Source organism: Cryptomeria japonica, chromosome 6 (assembly GCF_030272615.1).
Source record: "Cryptomeria japonica chromosome 6, Sugi_1.0, whole genome shotgun sequence".
NCBI classification, from domain to species: domain Eukaryota; kingdom Viridiplantae; phylum Streptophyta; class Pinopsida; order Cupressales; family Cupressaceae; genus Cryptomeria; species Cryptomeria japonica.
In genome coordinates this window covers 551,165,178-551,187,895 of record NC_081410.1, presented here as the reverse complement: position 1 = coordinate 551,187,895, position 22,718 = coordinate 551,165,178, and the positions used below count along the sequence as shown (strand labels likewise).

General features: G+C 35.7%; 1 non-coding gene across 1 annotated transcript; it reads left to right on the top strand.

Annotated features, from left to right (window-relative positions):
* The first annotated feature begins 22,246 nt into the window (after positions 1 to 22,246).
* TRNAT-AGU (transfer RNA threonine (anticodon AGU)) lies at positions 22,247 to 22,318 on the top strand. The gene has a single exon. It is a non-coding gene; the product is annotated as a tRNA-Thr (tRNA).
* Positions 22,319 to 22,718: the final 400 nt, after the last annotated feature.

Genomic DNA, 22,718 nt, shown 5'->3' with positions numbered 1-22,718 from the left:
TCTTAGCATAGTTGGTTATTGCATCATATTTTGCACATCTCCTCTACATTACAGCAAAGGAATAGAAACCTTAAGCGATATTCTTTGACTCTCTCTTTCTCTCACAAGAAGTATTCAAAGTGAAATATCTCCCTAGACTCTTTCATATTCCAATGTGTGTATGAGAGTGGGATTAGGTCTTAGCCACTTGGTTATATTTTTATGCATCACACTTATGTAAAAAAAACTTTATATTTTTATAACATATTATGTTGTTGTGAAAGTTTCTTTTTCTCTATTTGAGGTCTCCATACTCACTCATTGGTATTTTTTATAGTGTTTTTCTATTAGTATTGTTAGATATTGTAAATTGTAATCAGTATTCACTAGCTCTTGGTTACAAATCAAATGATGGTTCTTCATGTGTTCTTGACCCTAGTTTACTAATTATTTTCACAAACAGAATAGTGCTTTCCATGGTCAGCATTACTAAGTTAAAACAGATGAATGAGAATAATAGTTCAATGGAGGGGACAAGTCTTGGATATTGTTGCTACTAGGATATGTTGTTGTCATTGATGTCAACATATTCCTGTGTTTGGTATTCTAGTGATTGTAGAGAATTGATTTAGTTTGGTTTTCTGATAAGGATTTTTGGTTTAGTAATGAAGTATCTCTTGTATCTTTACTTCATTCTTCATTGATTTTAGTGATCTAGAAGTTTACTTAATCATGTCATTTGATCTAGTTTGAGGTTTGGTCTTTCTACTATATGGTTGGCAAAGTTTGGTATTTGATCCGTTGTGCTCTGGGATGATCATTATCTTTGGTTGTAGATTGGGGAGAGTATTTTTTATTTTCATGTGTATCTACATCTCAAATGTTTCATGATTTGGTGCTCTGCAAGTTATCATCCTAGTCGGGATTGTTGTTGTTAAGTGTTCTTAAGTGCTAGTGTGTTGATCGATGAAGATTTGAATAAGTGATGTTGGTGCAGCTATTGCAAATGGTTTTAACATGCTTGTTGGTGTTTCTTGATCATTTCCTATCTATTTTGATGGTCCGCATTGATCATTTTGCATGGTATTGGTGATTTCTTGATCCGATGATATTCTTCGTGTTATATAGTATTTCTAGTGGTGTAGTGTGTTGTTGTTGATCTTGGCGAGATTTTTCGGTGGTGATGCATGTTTGGAGATTTGATTTAGGTCCATGCTATGTTCTCTATGGCATTGTATTGGTCTGTTGGATGATTTATATATTGTGTGATATATTTTTTGTAATTGAGGGTTGAGGGTTTGGTCAACCTTGTAGTCAAGGTTGATGAATTGTATAAATAGGTGTTATATTCATGTAATTTGGGTGTCGGTGTGGTGTCTACATTACCAGAGAGTGGTCTATGTGTGCATAAGTGAATTTATTTTTCAATATGATGTATTGAGTAGAGATTGTTGTAGAGAAGACAAATGTGCTTAACTAGAACTGTCATCAGGCATTAGCAGATGCTATCTTTGCAGTTCATGTAATCTGGATTGTAGTCCAAATATTATTGTAAGGTAGTGAACCTTCCCTGAGGTTGGAGCCTTCTAGGTCATTGTATTTTGAGCAGTGAGCTCTAGGAAGTATGTCTGAATGCATGTGCATTCCCCATTGTATTATTTACACATAATGTTGCAGAGTATCATCTTATTGTGGGTAGGTTACCACCATGGTTTTTCCCTTAACTGAGTTTTCCATGTCAAAAATCTTGGTGTTGTGTGTGTTTTTGTTAATGTATTTATTTCTATTCTTGCTACAATTGATTGAAATCTGAGATTGTGCTTAATTTGTTCAATCAAAACCGATTCAACCCCCCCCCCCCTCAGTTTTCATTCATTGTTGTTGCCAACAATTGGTATCAGAGATAGATCCTCTGAAAGAAGCTTGACCACTTGAGGAGATCTAGGATGGCAACTTCTATGTTCAAGAAGGAGAGTCCAAGATTTGATGGAAGCAATTATACTATGTGGAAGGACCGGATGGAATTTCACCTAAAGTGTCTTGGAGATGAGTATTGGAATATTACAAAGAATGTCTACAATATTCCTCATAATGGACCGGTTACTACTACTGAGGTCGGGGATGTTGAACATAACATAAGAGCTAAGGAAGCATTGTTGAGTGCCTTGACTTATTCAAAGATGACTAATGTGATGGGTTTGAAGACTACACCTAAGATCTAGAAGAAGTTGGAGACCTTGTATGAAGGAGATGCGCAAGTCAAAGTAGCTAAGTTGCAGAGTTTGAAAGGGAAGTATGAAGCATTGAAGATGGGAGAAGATGAAAACATAACATCCTTTATGGTTAAGGTGAATGATCTTGTCATGAATATCAGATGTGTCAATGGAACTCTTGAAGAAGATGAGATTGTTCCCAAGGTGTTGAGATCATTTCCCTCTACTTATAAGAATAAAGTAGTTGCTATTGATGAAATCCAGAGTGTGACTATTGTGACTAGAGACATGTTGGTCGGAAAGCTTGTTCCGTTTGAGTTGAGTGAATTTGGAGAATCACATGGTAAATCGGAGACTGCATTCAGAGCCTCTATATTCAGGAAACAGAAGTATGATCCAGGAGAAAGTTCTTGTTGGGTATCCAGATATGAAAGAGAAAAGAGAGAGATGGAAGAGAAAGAAAGATAATTGGATGAGCTTGAAGCCATTATTTCTCAGAGATTGCCTAAGGGAGCCAGTAAGTATGATGGAAAGTTACCTTTGAAATGTTTCTCTTGTAATAAGATAGGACATTTTTCTTCTAGGTGCCCCGGGAGAATGTATAGATATGATAAGCATGATAAATTTGAAAGGCATGATAGATCTGATAAGTACGATAGATATGAGAAGCATGAAAAGAATGATAAGCCCTATAAGCCTAACCGGAAGTTCAGATATAAGAAAAGATGTTATTATGTTGCTGATAAAGGTGTAACAAATGAAGAATCAGAGAATGGGAATTTAGAAGATGAGTTTGTATTTATTACTATCAAGGAAGATGATCGAGTACTAGTGAATCCTACAAGCTGCATTATTGAGGAGAAAAATTTAGTTGCTAAGATTGAAGAGAATGATGAATGGGTGATTGATAGTAGTTGTTCACATCATATGACAAGTGATAAAAGTAAATTTGTGAGTATGGAAAGGTATGATGGTGGTATAGTAATATTTGGAGATGATAAATCTTGTGTGATTCATGGTAGAGGTTCTATATCTTTTAATGGTAAGCATAATATTGATGATGTCTTGTATGTTGAAGGACTGAATCGTAATCTTTTGAGTGTTGGATGGATAGTGGACAAGGGATATGATTTGCAATTCAAGAATGGTAAATGCAAGATCCTAAATACCTTTAGTATAGAGATTGCATCAAGAACTAAGACTAAAGGTAATATATTTCTGTAAAGTGGAAAATTGGGAACCTTAGCCAATTCGCCACTTGAAAGAAGAGGTGGGAACTTTACTAAGGTTCAATTTTCACTTGGGGAGACTTTACATTAAAAAGAGGGGGATAAATCTACTAGATCCGATCCCAAAGGATGCAAGGATTGAATACTAAGTAGATTGATTGTGATTCGAAAGCAATTGACCCTCTTTGTAAGTTGTCAAGTTGAATTAAGACTAAATGCTGGAAATGAGCCAAAAAGTATGAGAAAACAATGAGCTATAGATTCGGGATTCAGTCGTGCACCCTGGATCTCAAAATTTTGAGATGATTCAGAGCTTCTCTACGAAATCAGGAAAGAGTTGCGGGGACCGTGTTTTCAAACAGGGGCGCCCTCCTATTGGTCCTCCAAAATTTTCGCATGTCGAAAAGGGTTTTTCTATCTTTATGAATAAAGCTTAATTCTAGAAGTACAGTTGTGTACCTATTTCCTGCACACAAAAAGAAAGGGAAATGTGTTGGGAATAGGGTTTTGTCTTGAGATCAAACCTCGATTTTGAAATTAACCAAGTGGTTTAAGTAATGTAAATGAAATGACTAAAAGTAGAAATCCTCCTCTTTGAGGGGATGTTGAATTGATTGAAAATGAAATGCTTATACCTCCTTGTGAATTTTTGCTTACCTCCACATTAAATTAGGGTTACATGAAGTAGGGTGTTGATCTCCTCTTCAATGCTTGAAATCTTGTCTCTATTTCTGCTCCAAAGCTTGAAGGAAGATTGAAAATGCTCAATTTCTCTTGAATGCTTGAATGCTTGATCTCTTGAATACCCAGATTCTTGATTGAATTTAATGATCATCAAATGAGAGGGGAAATCCCTCTTATATACATTCCAGTGGGATTTAATTGACTGGTTTTATGACTTGAACTGACATAGGGGGGATTTTCCCGTTCCAATTTGAGATGAGCCAAAGGGAGGGACCCCAAGATAGGTCCCAAATAGGGGAGCCCGAGGCACCACACCCTGATCCTGCCCTATTTTGGGGTAGGATCAAGATGCGAGCAGAGTGTTATGTTGAATTACAATGTATTTTTTATGTGCATGAGAATATTCAGGTCTTTGATCAAGTCGAGGGGAACAAACACTAAGGCAAAGACCCAAATGCAGTCAAAAATTGCAAGGGGTGCAATTTTTAGGATGTTACATTTAGCCCCCACTTTAGCAGGAGTATGATCTTACACAAATACTATCAGTAAAGTACAAGGAATTCAGATTGAAAGACTTTCACCACATCAAGGAGCAAAAATTCACCAAGCCCCAACGGACTTTAGGATCTTACGAATTAAATGATAAGGTAAAAGGGAAGATCATGAGAGAAAGAGAGAACCATGACTACAACTAGTAAGGTTCTCTTACTATGATTCATGAAAAGAAGCACCAGAAATTACAAAGAAAAGACAAAGTTTGCTAAGTAAATTTAAGTATCAAAAGAGAGAATCATGAGCAGAGTGTATGCTCCCACGTTAAAGTGATTGAATAAACCTTATCGAGAGAAATTGCTTTAAGGTGGGATACACCCAAATAAGACAAGCAAGTTATCATAATAATTTAGCCCCCAAGAGAGGACAAATAAAGGATAATAAACACAAAGCACAAGGTGGTTTCACCTAACTTTGGAGTCAGTATGCTTTTTATGATAACTCATGTATATCATTTATATGTATATATATGCATAGAATCATCCTTATTCCCAAAGAAAGGAAACCACCATGGAAGAAGGGAACACATGTGTCTTTTGAGTCAACATGGGAGAGACCAAAAGAGATCTCAATACTTTGCATCGTCCTCAACTAGACAATACTAAGGACAACAAATAGAAGAATGTCACAAGCAAGAGAGGAGAAAGAGAGTCTATAGTGCTAATTAAGCTAATCAAGAACGTTGTCCTCCCCCTGATCTTGATCATTATTTTGGGAAGGTGGAAAACATGCAAGAGGAGCAACATCGAGCATAGTAGATGGAACTATAACAAGTTCCAAACAAGGACCATGCTCTAATGATAAGTCACTTGTTTGTTACTAAAATCTAGGATTAATGTTTTTGAAAATTTTGCAGATAAGTCATTGTCAACATCAACATATTCATATTCATCATCAGAAATCTTAGGATTAACATTTTCATCATTAAGAACATTTTCACCTATTTCTTAATCAAGATTAATAAGAATAGGAGCTCTAATAGGAATATAACTTGAACCACCATTTGTCTTAAGCATTTTGCATCTTGGAGAATTAGGTTGATAAAATGGAATCATGTCAATAGTTGGTGTTTTGGGAGAAGAATTGGTTTGGAAAGAAACTTCATGAGCTCTAGCATGACATCTTCGTTGACGTTCTCTTGCACAATAGTTTTGTCTAGTCTTGGTTGAATGTTGAGGAGGTTTAGGTTCATCATATATAATCTTCATCTCTTCTTTTAAGGAAAGATGAATGGTTTGAGGTTAGTCGCCTCTCTTTATAAGACAAAGGAGGAGGAACCACACCATATAAAGGATGGATAGGAGGTGTAGGAAGGAGACCATGTCCATCATGACAAGGAGGGATAGGTCTAGCCTTAGGAGGGATAGTTTATTTTTTAGGAGGAAGAGTTTTCCTACCTTTAGGAGGGAGAGGAGACTCATCCATAGGAGAAGGAATGGATTCTTCTTTAGGAAGAGGAATATCTCTTTTCTTAGGTGAAAGGATACTCTTCTCTTTAGGAGAAGGAATAGATGCTTCCTTGGGAAGAATATTATTTATTTCCTTAGGAGGAAGAACAATCTTATCCTCAAGAGGGGGTATATGATCATCAAGAGGAATGTTAAGTGTTGGATTTCTAGGTTTACTCAAGGATAAAATAATTTCAGTTTTTCAATTTTGATATTATCTAAAAAGAGAATCACTTCTAGGTTCAAGAGGCTTGAATTGTTCGAACAAAAAATAATCAAGACAAACATCTCCATACCTCAGTGTAGGTTGAAATATGCTATGATTAACAGTTGTGATTTAATCATTATGAGGAAATTTAAGACACTTGTGAATAGTAGAAGCGATCACTTTCATGGAAGAGAGTCAAGGATGTCCTAACTTCACAGGAAATTGATTGGATGTAGGAATAATAGAAAATTGAACATCTAAGCATTTAGTGCCAACATCAATAGGAAGTTTTATAGAACCAATAGAAGGACAAGAGAAGCCATAAAAAACATTAACTATCACATCAGTATCATCATATATCACTTGATGCAATTGCAAGGTATAAAGAAATTCTTCAGTTATCACATTAACCATGCAAGAAGGATCAATAAAGACTCCTCTAGTGGGTATACCTTTGATTTTCGCACTTATATATAATGGTCCATTGGGTGCTTTAATGGTCTCACTAGTATAAAATGTTATGTACAAATTCTTAGGAGGTTCTTGTTGATCTGCAAGGTTCACCATGTTATTAAATTCAATGTTCACGTCATTGGAAGAGAAAGCAAGATGATCAGTTTCAATCACATTAGTGGAATGGGATGGTAAAGGATCAATGAAATTTTGAAGGTTCTGATTAGGAAGTGCTATAGATTTGTTTCCTTTATCATTCACACCTACCAAATATATAGTATTGTTATCAGTCAATTCTTGAATCTTACTTCTCAATGAAAAACATTTTTTCAGTATCATGACCAGGCTAACGATGATATTGACAAAAATATTTTGCATAAAAATAAGGGGAAGTTGTTTTAGATGGATCAATTGGTTTGATTTGGGGAATTTTTAACATATGCTTTTATATTAATTGAGACATAATTCTATGAAAAGTTTCATTCAAAGGAGTAAACTCTTTTTCTCTTTTAAAGAATTTAAACAAAGGAGGCACACCTGCAGTGGCTATTACTTGAATGTTGTTGTTGTTATCATTGAATTTGATGAATCCTTTGTTTGGTTTGAACTTCACAAATGGTTGTTGAGCACCATCACCCTTATCACTTGGAGCCATGGAAGAAGATGATTGTTCCAATTGAATCACAATCAGTTGATAATTGTGAAGTATTGTGTAGAATTGTGGAAAGGAAGTAAACTCTGTTAAAATAAGTTTATCCCTAATGTCTTTTTATAAATTAGCAATGAATTTTTTTTTAATGTCTTGTTAGACACAGGAAAATAAATCTAAGAATACAAATGCTTATATCTACCAATAAAATCAATCACTTTCTCTTTAACACCTTGTTTACAATTCATTAAATCAATCAAAGTAACTTTAGGACCAATGTTATTGTAAAATTGTTGAATAAAAGCATTAGCCAGTTGTTGAAAAGAAGTAATAGAGTAAGAAATAAAAGAACAATACCATTGCAAAGCTCTATCCATTAATGTTCTAGTAAACAATTTTGCTAATAACCTTTGATCATGCACAAAGTCACTACACAAAGTTTCGAATGTTTTAACATGAGTTAAAGGATAACCTTTTCCATTATAAAGTTCCAATTGAGAGACTTCTACATGTTTAGGAGGGACGACTCTAACAATGTCAATGGATAATGGGCTCGCTACATCAAATATGGGCACATTGTACTTGGATTGATTCATATAAGCTATTTGTTGTTGTAAGGAAGACACTGTTTGGGGTAGATTATTGATTGTAGCTTTGGTAGAAGGATTGAAATGAGACATGTTGGAGTGAGAGGGTGAAGTAATATTGTTGAATGAAGGAAGAGATTGAGAATAAGGAGGTGGAATACTATGATAAGTGGGTAATGGAGAAGAATGGGTATCACATGGAATATTCAAGGGAGGAATGAAGGAATTGTGATTGAAGGAGTTGCCCCCTTGACTAACATTTATAAGTGGTGAATGTGATTGAGTAACAAGAGGAACACTCATGGTAGGAGAAATGAAAGAATATGTATTGTCCCCATGACTAACATTTGTAGGTATGACATATTGTGTAGAGGTAGCCATGATGTTTGATGTGAAGGTAGGAACACTAGTCATGGAAGTTTTCAAAGGAATAGAATGATTAACTTGACTAGGTGGTTGTGTATAACCTAGGTTTCTATCACAACGCTTCATAGGAATGATATTAGATTCAACAATATGAGCAATACCATGCAAGATATCAACACCATGTTTATCACTTTGAATCATTCTTTTTAATCCTTCAATCAATGGGAGAGCTTCACTTTCTGGGTATTCTTAACTCATCCATTGTTGAAGATTACCAAATTGATTGTCCATCTTTGCCAATTGATCAACGAATAGCCTAGTTAGTGATTCCTTCTCATTGTGATAATTATCAAGAGGATAAATAGGAATATCTGAATGATGGGAAGAAGCAGCAATATCCTCATTGAAAAATCTAGCCAAATTAGACTCCATTTCCTCGGTAATAAACCTTGGGCAGCCTTAATTCTCCAACTTCTTCTAATGGGTATACTATAGGTAGGACTAATAGTAGTAAAACTCATGCACTAGGGAAAAGAAATTGGAAAGAATAATGCAATCTTCTAGGAATTTGAAATTTAAAATTAGGGCTTTGCTTAAATAACCTCTTAAATTTATAATTTTGAAAGGAGAGAAAATCAAAATTAAAATTAGGGTTGTCCAAATTTAACCTCTTAATTAAAATTTTGAGATTTGGGAATGTTGAAATATTGAAGAAATCAATTTAATTTTAAAAATTAGGGTATGTGTAGTGAACCACTTAATTTTAAAACTCAAATTAATAATGGAAATGTTGAAATTCATATTTGCTTTCGACCTTATGGTGACCTAAAATCAATAAAATTTCATAAATCTCTATAATTGTGCAGTAAAATACATTCAAAACAAGCTCCTGCAATTTGAGTAGAAAAAGTCGGGACCAAGTAGGTAGCGACTTGGTCCGAACACACAGTCTGACCAACTTTTTTCCAAATTTTTGAGGAAGCAAGATATTGTGATTTTTATGCGAGCTCCAGAAGGATATGAAAATTGGAGATGTTGAGATATGTAAAATTAAGCCTTGAAGGTTGAAATAGGACACACTTAGAATGTTTGATAAAAGGATTAATTGAAAGGACAACAAAAAGGATACACTTAACGGTCAACTTTTATGATGTTTAGAAGTAAGACAGGAGGCTTTAGATTTAATTGAGCCAATTAAATGCTTAAAAGATAATTGGAAATTGCCAAGATTAATTTAATTTTAAAAATTAGGGCTTGTTGCATAAACCGCTTAATTTTAAAAATTTGAATGTTGCGAGGGAAAATGAATTTTGAAATTGAAGTAAAGACCCAAATTGAAAATAATTCAAGATCTAAACAATCTGCAATGTCAATTTTAAAATTAAAATTAGGGTTTTGTGATTCAACCACTTAATTTTAAATAAATTTGAAAATTGAAAGTAAATGAAAACTTGAATTGTAAAATTCAAGAGTTCTTAGATGTGAAACAATCAATCCAATTTAGACAAATAACAAGCTCAATTTTGAATCTAAAAATTAGGGTTTTTGTGCATTCAACCTCTAAATTTTTAAAAACTGCAAGGAAATTAAACTTGTAAATGAAAATTTGAATTTTGAATTGCACACACTCAAATCTAAAAATGAAAAATTAGAATTAAGGGTGTAAGACATCAGGTTCACCAAAATGTGATGTGGAAAATTGGGAACCTTAGCCAATTCACCACTTGAAAGAAAAGGTGGGAACTTTACTAAGGTTCAATTTTCACTTGGGGAGACTTTACATTCAAAAGAGAGGGATAAATCTACTAGATCCAATCCCAAACGATACAAGGATTGAATACTAAGTAGATTGGTTGTAATTGGAAACCAATTGACCCTCTTTTGTAAGTTGTCAAGTTGAATTAATACTAAATGTTGGAAATGAGGACAAAATATGAGAAAACAGTGAGCTACATATTTGGGATTCAGTCATGCACCTGGATCTGAGAAGTTTGAGATGATTTGGAGCTGCTCTGTGAAATCCAGCAAAAGTTGCAGGGAACATGTGTTTGGACAGGGGCGCCCTCCTATCGGTCTTCCGAACTTTCTGCACATCGAAAAGGGTTTTTCTGTCTCTACAAATAAAGCTTAATTCCAAAAGTACAACTGCATACCTATTTCCTGCAAATAGAAAAAAAGGGAAATGTGTTGGGAATAGGGATTTTCTTCATATCAAACCCCAGTTTTGGAATTAACCAAGTGGTTGAAGTAATGTAAATGAAATGACTAAAAGTAGAAATCCTCCTCTTTGAGGGGATGTTGAATTGACTAAAAATGAAATGCTTATACCTCTTTGTGAAGTTTTAATATCCTCCACATGGAATTAGGGTTTCATGAAGTAGGGTGTTGATCTCCTCTTCAATGCTTGAATTCTTTTCTCTATTGCTGCTCCAAAGCTTGAAGATTGAAAATACTTAATTTCTCTTGAATGCTTGAATGCTTGATCTCTTGAAATCTCGGATGCTTGATTGAATTTCATGATCATCAAATGAGAGGGGAAATCTCTCCTATATACATGCCAGTGGGATTTAATTGACTGATTTTTTGACTTGGGCCGACATAGGGGGGATTTCCCCACTCCAATATGAGATGAGAAAAATGGAGGGACCTCAAGATAGGTCCCAAATAGGGGATCCCAAGGCACCACACCCTGGTCGTTCCCTACTTTGGGGTAGGATCAAGGAGCAGGAAATGTTCTATGTTGAATTGTAATGTATTTTTTATGTACATGAGCATATTCAAGTCTCAAATTATGCCAAGGGGTACAAACACTAAGGAAAAGACCTAAATGCAGTCAAAAATTGCAAGGGGTGCAATTTTTAGGATGTTACACTTTCATTTGAATGTTGGTGAGAAAATCTATTTTATTGCTCAGATTGATGAAATTTGGTTGTGGCATAGAAGGATGTGTCATGCTAATTTTGACTGCATGATAAGGATAAGTTCTCGTCAAGTTGTTAGAGATTTGCCTAAAATTGTGAAGCCATCTAATCCGGTATGTAAAGAATGTCAGTTGGGAAAGAAAACAAGAATTACATTCAAGAGTAAGTTCTATTCATCTAGTGGATTGTTAGATCTAGTGCATACTGACTTATGTGGTCCTACTAGAGTGAGAAGCATGCGGGGTGACAGACATTTCATGTTGTTGATTGATAATTATTCTAGGATGATGTGGTTTACCTTTCTAAGGGGAAATGGGAAGCATTGGAGAAATTCAAGATATTAAAAGCTAGAGTGGAGACTAAGACGGGATTTAAGCTGAAGTACCTGAGATTTGACAAAGAAGGATAATTTACATCATGAGAGTTTGATACATTATGTGAGAGGAATGGAATTAGAAGATAATTATCTTCTCCTAGAACCCATTACTAGAACAGAGTTGTTGAAAGGAAGAACAAAACCAATTTAGACGTTGTCAAGACAATGCTAATAGAAGAAAATGTTGCACAAACCTTTTGGAGAGAAGTTGTTAGTACTATTGTTTACACATTCAACTAGGTGCATATAAAAGGTGATTTTGGTAAGACTCCTTATGAGCTATGGTTTGGTCATGTTCCTACAATTATATATTTTAAAGTTTTTGGAAGTAAATATTATATCAAAAGAGATGAGAATATAGGAAAGTTTTATGCAAGATGTGATGAAGGAATCTTTTTGGGTTATTCTACTAAGAGTAAGGCCTACTAGTGTTACAACAAGAGATTGAGAAATATAATAGAGAGTGCAAATATGAAGGTTGATGAATGTCTTGGAAAGAAGACCAGAGCATGCAAATATGAATTTGATGATGAAGATGTTCTTTCAAAGCCTATGCAGACTGAGATCTTACAGTAGAATGATCTAGTAGAGATAGATAATCTGGATATTGTTGCTGCCAGTGAAAAAGTTCAAGAACCAGACAATGAGAACAATAAAAAGACTCTAAGGTATGTAAGATTAAATCATTTAGAAAATTAGATTATTGGTATAAGAATAAAGGTGTGAGGACTAGGAGAAGGATTGTTGTTGAAGAGATATGCGTGATTTCAAAGATTGAACCTAAAGATGTTTCAAAAGCATGTAAGATGAGAATTGGATAAAAGAAATGAAAGAAGAGTTGAATTAGATTGAGAAGAATAACACTTTGGAGCTTGTCTTGAGACCTAAATCCAAGAATGTTATTGGTACTAAATGGGTATTCCATAATAAACTAAATGAATCTAGTGAAGTTGTCAAGAAAAAAGAAAGATTGGTATGTAAAGGTAGTTCAAAGATGGAAGGTATTGACTATGAGGAGACTTTTGCTCTGATAGTTAGAACTAAAGTTGTTAGATTGTTGCTTGCATATGCTGCTTAGAAGAATTTCAAGGTATATCAGATGGATTTCAAGTCAGGCTTTTTGAATGGTGATTTGGAAGAAGTCTGCATAGAGAAAACAGATGGATTTTCTTTATCAGATGAAGAATATATGGTATGCAAATTGAAGAAAGTACTATATGGACTTAATCAAGCCCCTAAAGCCTGGTATGCTAGATTGGATAAGTATTTGTTGAAGTTGGGATTTTGTAAAGGTACTGATGATAGTAATTTATATTTTAAGGTTGATAATAATAGCATTTTGATTGTTGAAGTCTTTGTTGATGATATCATTTTTGGAGGAGATGATGATTCGAGTATGAAGTTTGCTGATGATATGCAAAAGGAATTTGAGATGTCTATGATAGGTGAAATGAAATTCTTCATAAAATTACAGATTACTCAAATTGATAAAGGCATTGTTATTTCTCAATCTAAGTATGTGAAGGAATTGTTGAAGAAGTTTGGGCTATATGATGCTAAACCTATTGGAACTCCTATGGTGACTAGATGCAAGTTGTCTAAGAATGATGAATCTCATAAAGTTAATTAGACTTTGTATAGATCTATGGTTGGTGGATTGTTGTATTGAACTCAGACTAGACCAAACATTATGCATGCAATTTGTCTTTGTGCTAGATTTCAAGTTGATCCTAAAGAGACTCATGTTACTATTGTGAAGAGGATTTTTCAATTACTTGAAGGGGACTGTTGACTATGGTTAATGGTATTCGAAGAATGATAATTTCCTATTATGTGCTTATACTGGTGCTGATTGGGCAGGTGATGTTGATGACTAGAAGAGAACTATCGGTGGAGCTTCTTTTTTGGGAAAGAAGTTGATTTCATGGTCTAGTAAGAAGCAAGATGTTGTATCTCTATCTACTATGGAAGCCGAATACATTGTTGTTGCTAGCAACTGTACTCAGGTAGTTTGGATGAAGCAAATGTTGAAGGATATTAGAGTGATCTATGATGAGCCTACTATTATATATTGTGATAATTCAAGTGTTATTAATATTTCCAAGAATCTAGTACTGCATTCTAAAATGAAGCATGTATCAATAAAGTGTCATTTCTTGAGGGAGAAAGTCAGTGATGAAGAAGTCATATTGGAATATGTATCTACAAAGGATCATATTGTAAATATTTTCACTAAGCTTTTGCTCACAAATACATTTTCCCATTTGAGATACAAGTTAGGGGTCTCTACCCCTCCTCATGAGAACTAGATGCATGGAGTTGCATCAATCCGATGTATTTCAAAGCCTTATCTTCTTATCTAGGTTAATGAGTTGGTGTTGCTACTCAGCCAAAGTAGTCAGTAAGTGGTTCAAATGATCAGTTGTGATTTTATCCTAAGGAGGAGAGATTTTCCTTCTTAGAGAATGAGTTTTTGGGAGAAAAGCATGATTTGTATTATGTCTTTGGCATTGCTATCAAAGGGGGAGAGAAGCATGTGAAAAACTGCTTTATCTTTGGAGCTTTATGTGCATGATATTAGTGGGAGTTTGTTGGAGATTGTTGGTGTTGATTCATTCATTTTTATTGATTTTTTTTCACATTCATATGTTGCCATCAATGTCTAAGGGGGAGATTGTTGGATACTGTTGTTGCTAGGATATGTTGTTGTCATTGATAACAACATATTCCTGTGTTTGGTGTTCTGGTAATTGCAGAGAATTGATTTAGTTTGGTTTGTTGATAAGGATTTGTGGTTCAGTAATGAAGTGTCTCTTGTATCTCTACTTCATTCTTCATTGATTTTAGTGATCTGGAAGTTTACTTGATCATATCATTTGATCTGGTTTGACATTTGGTCTTTCTGTTCTATGGTTGGTAGAGTTTGGTATTTGATTTGTCGTGCTCCGATATGATCATCATATCTTTGGTTTTGGATTGGGGAAAGTATTTTGGATGTTCATGTGTATCTACATCTCAGATGGTTCGTGATTTGGTGCTCCGCAACTTATCTTCCTAGTCGAAATTGTTGTTGTTAAGTGTTCTTGAGTGCTTGTATGTTGTTCAATAAAGATTTGAATAAGTGGTGTTGGTGTATCTATTGCGGATGGTTCCAACATGCTTGTCGGTGTTTCTTGATCATGTCATATCTATTTTGGTGGTCTGCATTGATAATTTTGCATGGTATTGGTGATTTTTTTATCCTATGATATTCTTTGTGTTATGCGGTATTTCTAGTGGTGTAGTGTGTTGCGGTTGATCTTAGCGAGATTTTTGATGGTGATGCGTGTTTGGAGATTTGATTTAGGTGTATGCTATGTTGTCTATTGCATTGTATTGGTCCATTGGTTGATTTATGTATCATGTGATGTATTTTTTGTAATTGAGGGTTGAGGGTTTGGTCAACCTTGTAGTCAAGGTTGATGAATTGTATAAATAGGTGTTATATTCATGTAATTTGGGTATCGATGTGGTGTCCACATTATCAGAGAGTGGTGTATATGTGCATAAGAGAATTTATCTTTTGGTATGATGTATTGAGCAGAGATTGTTGCAGAGAAGACAAATGTGCTTAACTAGAACTATTATCAGGCATTAGCAGATGTTATCTTTGCAGTTCATGTAATCTAGATTGTAATCCGAATATTATTGTAAGGTAGTGAACCTTCCCTAAGGGTTGGATCCTTCTAGGTCATTATATTTTGAGTAGTGAGCTCTAGGAAGTGTGCATGAATGCATGTGCATTCCCCATTGTATTATTTACACATACTACTGTAGAGTATCATCTTATTGTGGGTAGGTTCCCACCGTAGTTTTTCCCTTAACCAGGTTTTCCACATCAAAAATGTTGGTGTTGTGTGTGTTGTTGATATTTTCTTTATCTTTATTCTTGTTGTAGTTGATTGAAATCTGAGATTGTGCTTAATTTGTTCAATCCGGTGAAAACTGATTTACCCCCCCCCCTCTCAATTTTCCTTTATTATTGTTGCCAACAACAAGATTTTTTCTAAATACTGTTGGATTGGTTGAAGGGACCGGAATAATGAGAGGGGGAGGTGAATCAGTATTCCCACCAATTCTTAAAAATTTATCTCAACTTCTTAACCCTTTACTGTTATAGCAGGTTTATCAATATGAAATAGCAAATGTAGAATAAACATGAAAACACAGCCACAACAGGAACACCATATTTTTTACATGGAAAACCCAAATGGGAAAAATCGCCAGAGAGGGTTAGCGCTCAAGATAATATAAATAGTTATATGTTGTTTACAAAATGAGTGGCTCACTGTCAGGTGGCTCACTCCCAAGATACAAAAATGACTCATTGTCAGAATGCTCACTACAAGATTACAAAAGTGGCTCACAGCCGGAATGCTCACTGCAATAGAAAAGGATGAACTGAAGAAAGGTGCATCTCTAAATGCATAAAATCAATTCCAATGTAAGCTCAAATAAAAAAACAATAACTCACAGAATATCTAGTAAATAATCTTTGTGCTAAAATTGATCACTATACTGCAGCAAATCTGGTGAAGGATTACTGCAACACTGTCTTCACTCTAACTCTGCTTCACTATCTGCAATTCACACTTCACACATAGTACTCCTTTTATCTTGGTGTTTCTTCATGTTATCATTCACTCTACACCTCTACACACTCTTTCCATATTTATACACACATGCACATATACCAATAAGAACAATCACTAAGATGATATGTCGGCCAAGCACAAATGATTTATTCAATGATGTAATTGCTCAAATCAACATTACCAAAAAATGCCTCGATCAAAGATATGATGACCAAGTCAGCATTCACTAATCTTCTACATGCTTCACATACTAGGACCAAACAATTATCTACCAGACCTATAGGAATGGATCCATAAGCACAATTCCCAAGTATCATAAAAAATGACTCTATAATACAAATGCCACTGATTCCAAAATATAGAGCTCATAGCATAAAATACAAGTGACATGACCATCACAAAAAACATAAACATAAACCAACATGACTAAGATATAATATTTTCGGTCACCTCCAAAAATAACTCTAGAGAGTTATACAATCCTTATAGCTCTGCATCACATATATACCTGTTTTCCACCACTGCACAACATCATAAGTTATGTCTGCCTCATTTTCTTAATATATCACATCCGAACCAATCCAAATTACTAGGTTTGACATCAATGACAACAATGACAAAGTTCACACAAATCCAACAATCTCCCCCTTTTTCATTGATGGCAAACATATCAAAAGAATAACTCGCAACTCCCCCTTACTCAAGCATCTCAGAAACTCTTTCTCCATACATTGTACTTTCTCCCCCTTTGACATCAAGGACAAAGGGTGTCTTTGACTAAAGAAAGGAAACATGGGATAACCAAAAAGATTGTCAAAACTGCACAATGACTGAAAGAAACATAGAAACAAACTCAATTGCTCTTCTTTTGAAAGATTTCCTTATACTTTTCCTTCAATTCCAGAAGAAGAACATTCCATGAATTCACAACTAGCTTAATACTTTTACATAGGCTCCTACACTCTACCAACACATCCAAATCATGAGAAAAAATGTCTGGAGCATAAAGATTCTACTCATATTCAACTGCATCTGAAAGCAATGCCGAAAAATGCTCCAATTTTGCATCAACAACTTCCTTGACCTTCCAGAACACATTGACAAATTCTTCTTTCTACCTATGTAGAAACAATATCTCAGACTATAAGGCATTTACCTTCTTTCTCTGCACACCATCCTTGTCACTTAGAAAATCAAAATATATACCTAGAGAACTCAATTCATCTTCCACTGAAACAATCCTAGCTTTAAGCTTTTCCAAAACTGTTGGCCACTGTAAACAATATTTGTACACCCTGCTAGTGTCATTGATATAATTCTTCATTTCATTCATGCATATAGGTAGACTTCTACGTGCATCACTGCATTTTTCCAACAGGCTCTGCAAGCTATCGGTCTCAAAATATTCACTAATGTTTTCTTTAAGCAATTCAAACATAGATTATGGAAGCACATCACTAAGATCCTCAATTCTAATGTTATTCCTAAGTAAGTAATCAATCAACAACTTCTCGATTTCATCAGATTCAACATATGTAAGCCAAATACTTCCAATCTTTCTTATTCCATCATTACCTTAAATATTTTTTAACGAATTAGGCTCATCATCATCATCAGGTTTTTCTAATATCACTTTCAGTACATCAACAACTAACTCTTCTTTGGCAAGGGATGTTGGATCATCCAATTGAATTATATCCTTCTCTTTGTGATCTTTTTCTTCCTTTTAGTAGCACGAGAACTGGTAGACACAATCTCCTCCTTTTTACTCTTTCTAGAGAAAGAACCCTCCTTAACAGTAGTAACACTGGGAGATACAAAGTCAATACTCCAAACATGAAGAAATTATTTAAAGTAATCTTTAAAGATTTCATCACAGTTGTTCAAATTATTCAAATAATAATAGATTTGCCCAGCTACCAGAACATGAGATACCCATAACACATCTTCTTTTGTTGGTAAGGATCCTAGATAGTACATAGCTAGATAGCCAAGAAGTGATCCAAACCTGAAGGGAAAACTGTGTTCTTTTATCATTCTTATGTTCACAAGAAATTGCTTTTTCAGAAGTCCTTCCATAATTATCATATAAGCAAAATAAACTGCAGTAGTTAAAGTGAAACCTTCCCTATTTTAGACATAGATCTTGTAAGAGATACCATAGGCCACATACCCAACTATTGGATCATCAATTTTATCGATTATTAGAGCTCTCTAATCTCCGATTACACCGATTAGGATTTCAAACTCTTTGGTTTTCACATATTTCTTTACCGGTACTATCCCTTTGTCACATAAGCCATACATGGACAAAAATAAGATCTTTAGATATCAAATAGGGTTTGCCAAGTACCAGTAAACCATTCTACACATGACTAAGAATTAGTCTAATTATCTATTTGTTATCAAACCAGGGAAACTCAACCCATAGATGAAGTCCTTCATCACTTAAATCTCTAATTTTCTACACATCCATCTCACATAGATTCTTCATTTGCATTCTGATCTTTTCAGTGTCAAACTCATCAAGACGTACCTTATCAACAACATGAAATTCTATGTTGCTTTGCTCTCTGACAATTTCCTTGGACTCTATGATAACATTTTCTTTCTTGCTCTGCTTCTCTTCTACTATTCTCAATACTTTCAAACATGATAAAGAGAAATGACTTCAAACAGTGATACTTATCTCGCCAAAAATTCCATTAGGGTTTTGCCACCAAAAAGTGTCTTATCATTGATGTTAGCACAAACCATTGGTTACCGGATAGCTTCACTACTACAGACATGTTGGATCCATGACATGATTTACTAAAACATGGGTATCAAAATATTTTCCTTCAAAAATTCCCCTCGAGTCAAAGCAATACGCTCAATTACCGGAGGAAGAGGTACCTGCACCAGATTCTAGTATATCAGGTCTACTTCCATTATCCACCTCCTTTCTCCAAACCAAATTTTCTTTCTTCTTTGATCGATCATTCTGCATTCCATTCTTCTCAAAAGATTTATCCATATTTCCATTTTTGCACTGATTAGCATAATGTCCAAACTGCTTGCACTTGAAAAAACCATTGTTCTTCTTGTTAGACATAATGCACCACTGAGAGGGAGGGTGAATTAGTGGTTCTCAAACTTTTCCCTTTAACTATCCTTATGAAAGTATACCGATTAATAGATCTAACTGAATACAGACTTACCAGTTAGTGAGGAGACTAAACACAAATGCATTCACACAAAGGGACATCACATAACACTAGTATGTACGATGAAAACTCAAGATGGGAAAAACCTCGATGAGCAATGCTGCTAGAGTCTACTGCTCCAATCCAGCCTCACAATGAATCTCTGTTACAATGTTTAGGGCACCAACCCAAGGAGCACCAACCCCTTCACCAAGCTAAAACTCAGTGACCATAATGAACATTCAAATACAAAAGTAATATCCTACTTACAAAAGAGTTTTTCAACCTCTGCACATAACTTCCTTATGTCAGTGAGACACCTTCTCTACTACACCGGTTCACTCTTTTGCTGCTCTCATTTGTTCTTGCATTGCTGGTAAACTCTACCGGTTCACCAGTACCCTTCTTCTTTCTCTACTGGTTCTCCTCATCACTGCTCTTCTCTTTGGTACTCTTTGTTGTCCTCCTGTTGGTACAAGGACCTACCGATTATCTCCACTGATGCAATCTATCTGATTTATTGGTTACTCAAACCATACCGGTTAACTCTTTGTTAAATCCTATCACCAGATTAACCTTCACTCCCTCAGTCATTGTTATCTACAACTATTTTCCCTCTGACTGATCTGCAACACTCAATCACTTCACAGCAGCTCTATCTACTCCCATCCAGTAGCCCTTAACAATATCTTTGGCTTGCTTATTTATAGCCCAGTCTTCCCCCCAAAAGCCTATTCAAATTTTAGGCGGTTAAGGTTTCCTCATCGACCTTGAGGCAAACCAAATCCAATCAGATCTTATCTGATTGATCCCTCAGATAGCTATTTGCACATCACCACCATTAATGTACCTTCTAATACATGTTTTCTAAACTTAGCAACCACGGCCCTGTATCTCGACCTGCACCTGTCAAGATGCCATTAATATTTTTGTTGTTTCCTTCTTAAGGTCTTCTCACAATCTGATTTTCTTGCTTTTATTTAGGTGCCAACAACTCCCTTATTTTTCTTTGTCGTTCATTATTCCTCAAACCGCACTCCTCTGATCTGATCCACAAATCATGGGATCCATATTAAATGCACACTTGTAGAAACACCTATCCCTACATGGTAGTTCACTGACCTCTGCGATCTTGCCACTTCATCTCTACGTGGCATCCATGTAAACCTCCACCTCTACTAGATCATCTGTGTCAGTATGAACAGGATCGTCGACCAACCACTCAATCGGTTCTTCTTTTCTGTCGGTTTACTAACCCTGATGATATCTCACACTTTACTGGTTAACCTTCATGTCTACACTTTGCTAAACTATCGGTGGAACTCCTTAACCGGTCGCTAGACATGTCTATCCATAGCATGTTCATTCTCATCAAGTGGGAAGTCTTCAACATTTGCACCTTGTCCATATTACTGATGGACTTACATACCGATAAACACTCTTGATGACACCATATCATCAACCTTCAACTGTTTTCATTTGAGGCATCTGTAGGTTGGTTGGACTCTCTATTTGCAGTTTCTCAGTCTTGCCTTCTTCATCATCAGACCAAACAACATCTCTGTTGGTTTGTCAAAGTGACAAACCCATCACTCTTCATTTGTTTTGGCATCTCATCATGCCTTCTCTATTAGTCCAGTACATATCCCTAATTTCATGCACTTGAGACATTCCTTTGATTCACTGATAGATCTGGTGTCAGCTCTCAAACACTTGCCTTTACCTTTTCTTTCTTATCTCACAGAACTATAATGCACATTATGCATAATAGGAGATAAGCTCTACTTACCGGTGGAGTGACACCTTGTCATCTGCATCCTACAATACACTCATGTGACTTCCCTGTTTGTGCAGCACATCTTCAAATAGGCAAATGTGATCCGGTGTGGGCACATTCACTGTCAGTCATCTCTTCACATGGTGACTGCATCTTCATCTAATGAGAGACTTGTTGTTTTGCAACCTCTCAACATACTGGTGACCTGTTCATCCTTCTCCTCCGGTGTTGATGTGATTTAAGTAACATTTTGCCTCTTCATCAAAAACAACATCCAAGCATCCTGATCATTGTCAACACTTCACTTACCAGTTGACATACTCTCCTTACTGATGATACACTGTATCGGTAACCTTACCCTTTCATCTACACAAGTCGGGCACTAACTTGTGTATCGGTGACTCTAGTGATCACTCCTCTGAATGATATTCTCTTCCTTACCTTACTGGTGTTTTGCAACACGAGGTGATATCAAAGATATCTCATCATGTACTCCTCCATGATAGTGTTGCACAAATATCTCTTATACCAGTAGTCATCCTATACTGGTTGACATCAATGACAACATAATGCCAACACTTCTTTACTGAATTTACCGAAAAAAATTTAGATCTGCACTAATTAGCTTTATGACCATAACCATTGCAAGTGTGACAATATCCATGAAAGTTAGTATATACCTTATTTTCTCCAACCGGATTGTGATTATGACAGTAATTTTCTTTATGACCAAATCTCTTGCAATTATAACACTGAATGCTTCTATAGTTTGTAGCTTTATGACCAAATTTATCTCATTGAAAATAATAGCTATTAAAAGATGGATACCTTTGTGCATTAGGTTGACGAACTGGTGGCCTTCTTACACTAGTATCAGAGCTAGGTCCAGGCTAGGATCCCCAAGCATACGAGAGGTGTGGCTTAAGGGGGCATGTTGGTATTGGAAATAAGCCACACCCAGACCGACGATGGACTGGTCCAAGAGGGGCCAGTAGCTCAGTGGTAGAGCACTCCAGTAGTGTATGGAAGGTCCTAGGTTCAATTCCTAGCTGGTCCATGTCTCAACATGGTATCAGAGCTAGGTCTAGGCTAGGAGCCCCAAGAACATGAGAGGTGTGGCTTAAGGGGGAGTTTTGGTGTTGAAAATAAACCACACCCGGACCGACGATGGACTGTTCCAAGAGGAGCTAGTAGCTTAGTGGTAGAGCACTCCAACAGCATATGGAAGGTCCTAAGTTCAAGTCCTAGCTGGTCCATGTCTCAATAGGGATAATAACAATAGTAACCCAATAGGCACAATGTCCACATGGATGATGACTGGACATTGACCGATGTTGATTGTATAGTCTAGACATCCAATGCGAAGAGTTTGATGACACATTTGTATGCTGATAGAGAATATGGTCCATGTAGGTTGTTGACCAAGGTTGACTATAAGACCTATATAAAAATTGTTG